Genomic DNA, 2,587 nt, shown 5'->3' on the forward strand with positions numbered 1-2,587 from the left:
TCAGTCTCAAAAATAGTGCTGCTGAAACAAATTTGTTGAAATTCGCATCCAGATTAGATTTGACTGTCGTATTGATGTATACCGATTCTTTTACTGCGAAATGTTTTGTGGCAACCAAAAAAATTCCTTTTTTGGAAAAAATGCAACATTTCTGGTGTAAAAACATCCGAAATGGCCAATTTTGCTCTGTGACCAAAATTGTCGAAAGGCGAAGTTTACCCGGAATTTGCCAATTGTTTTGCAGTAAGAATTTCAGCTGTTTTTCCCACCCTAGGCAAATCGATGGGACCCCTTCACTAGTAAAACATGTAAACATCCTTTTTTTGTTTGATCAGTCTGAGAATATTACTCTTATCCATGTTCGTATTTGTGTTTGTAGTTATGAATGTCAGACAGTGTTACATAATACGGCAAGATTCAATTATACTGTACATCTGTAAATTGGCATCTGGCATGCAGCTAAGACACCATTGTAGGCATGCTCTGATAATCAACTGTGATCACAGTCATACACGCGTAGGTCCTTTTCTCTTTCACTCGCTCTTTCGATGCTCTCTTTTGCTTTGTCTCTCTCTGTTTCACTGGGTGTCTCAGTCTCTCTCTTAGTGAGAGAGCCTTTGTTTTCAGGTGCATTATCTCCGTCAGTGTGGACTGGTATGCTTTGAATGTCTCCCTCTGTTGGGTTGTTTGTTTCTCTTTCTTTGTGTCAATTCATGTTTCTCTCTCTTGTTCTCTCTCTCTCTAACCCCCCTCTCACTAACTCTATCTCTCTCTCTCTACTTCGACCTTTTCCACTGTTATTGTGGTCTTGCAGGCTCTGTTATCTCTGTCTGTCTGTGTCAGTGCAGTGTGGTATATGCCCGCTCTCTCTGTCAATATATGGTCTGGTTTTCTCTTCACCTATCCCACTCTCTCAGTGTATCTCTCCCTCTATCTCTCTTCCTGTCTCTCTCCCCCTTTGTACCTCTTGCTCTCCCTGTCTCTTTTGCTCTGTCCCCCACTCCCTCACCTACTCGCTCACCCTCTGTGTGTCTTTCAATTAAACATTGCCTTGCTACTCGCAGACATCACGGGTCATTGGTTTTAATCTCAGAGTGACGCTTTCCACTACGAAGGACATTTGGACAAACAAAATGGTGTGTATTCTTGGCAATAAGAAGGTTACACGTTCCCAAAACCTATAATAGGCACATGCATTAATGCCTATTCTATGCTTTTGAAACACCCCTGTGAGAAAGGGAAAGTTGACAAATAGCACCAACAATTAGGGTTCCTATCTGCTTTGCACAAAATCAAAGAGCATTTGGGAACATAAGAATAACCACAGATGTTCATATTGGACACATATGCCTGTAATAAAAGTTGTGTTTGCTTGAATCACTAATTGCACTGGGCTTGGTGCCCATGTCATGTTTCACAGCACTTACCCTAGAATTAAAGCATTTCTAACTTTGAACCATATTTACTAGTTTGGACAGCCTCAAGATTCGAAAGTGAGAAGAGTATAGCTACGACAAAAAGGGCGCCCCTGTTTCTTCACCACATACTGGATTTTAGAATTGTAGGTGCTGCCCAGTCCCCAATCTGAAGACATGCGTAGACAATATAGTAAAGGTGAGTCGAACTCCCATAGGAGCCTTGAAAAAACGAAATGCTAATAACCTTTGACTCGTATGACGTATTTGGCTGAAATATTGAAGTCAATTAGGGATGTGTGACCCCCCCACACCACCACCAACACTGCAAAGTTTGCTAAAGATTTGATAAAAAAGAAAAAAGTTATTAAGAAAACAAAAACAAATGACATGTCTAGGTCTCTAAGATGGCGGACAAATCAGTACCACTCCCACAGCAAAGACTGATGGATGTTGAGTTGGGACAGCTGCCTTCTTGGCTGGCAACTCGAAATTTTACCCCAAATGGGATTATTGGAGCTCTTTGCAATGGTCACGACTGATATTTCAATAAGTACCTCAATGTGAAGAAGGGGGGAATTGCTGGAGTTGCTATGTTCGTTACTGGCTATGTAGTGCTAAGCTACGTTTGGGAAGACCATATTAAACATGACCATTGGAGAAAATACCACTGATGTGTTTATTTGGTGCTGGAGTAGGAGTCGGCCGAAAATGGTTTTTCTCAATGTCTTGTGCTGATAGAACGTATTTTGACCAATAAATACGTAAAATAAGCAAAAAAATAAAAATAAAATAAACATTCAAGTTGCAGCCTACTTCCCACTCATTTTCCCATAGACAAAAAATCAAAACATTTTCCGGACAGCACAGCCCAAACCACGGGACGGATTTGGACCAGGATCAAAACAACCTGGACACGAAGCGTTGACTTGATGCCCTTTTGTCATTTTGGGTTATTTCTTGCAACAGTTTTTTACATATTTGATAGAGAAGGGGGTGCCCCCTTCTTCAAAATAGATAGCTATATCTCGGGTAAATTGCCAAAGCTGTTTTTCTTTTAGAAATGAAACAGCCGCCATCCTTGTTTTTGCTTGATGCTAGAGATAGCCGTGGCTATAGCTAAGGGTATTGGAAAATGACATAAAGGAAAAAAGCCATTGGCAGGTCAGAAA

The 2,587-nt window shown here is 40.9% G+C and overlaps 1 pseudogene; it reads left to right on the plus strand.

The window, feature by feature from the left end:
• Nucleotides 1–1,807: 1,807 nt before the first annotated feature.
• Nucleotides 1,808–2,047, plus strand: LOC138473598 (ATP synthase subunit f, mitochondrial pseudogene; annotated as a pseudogene).
• Nucleotides 2,048–2,587: the final 540 nt, after the last annotated feature.

The sequence above is a fragment of the Ambystoma mexicanum genome, chromosome 8 (assembly GCF_040938575.1).
Source record: "Ambystoma mexicanum isolate Mex_15411 chromosome 8, UKY_AmexF1_1, whole genome shotgun sequence".
NCBI lineage: Eukaryota > Metazoa > Chordata > Amphibia > Caudata > Ambystomatidae > Ambystoma > Ambystoma mexicanum.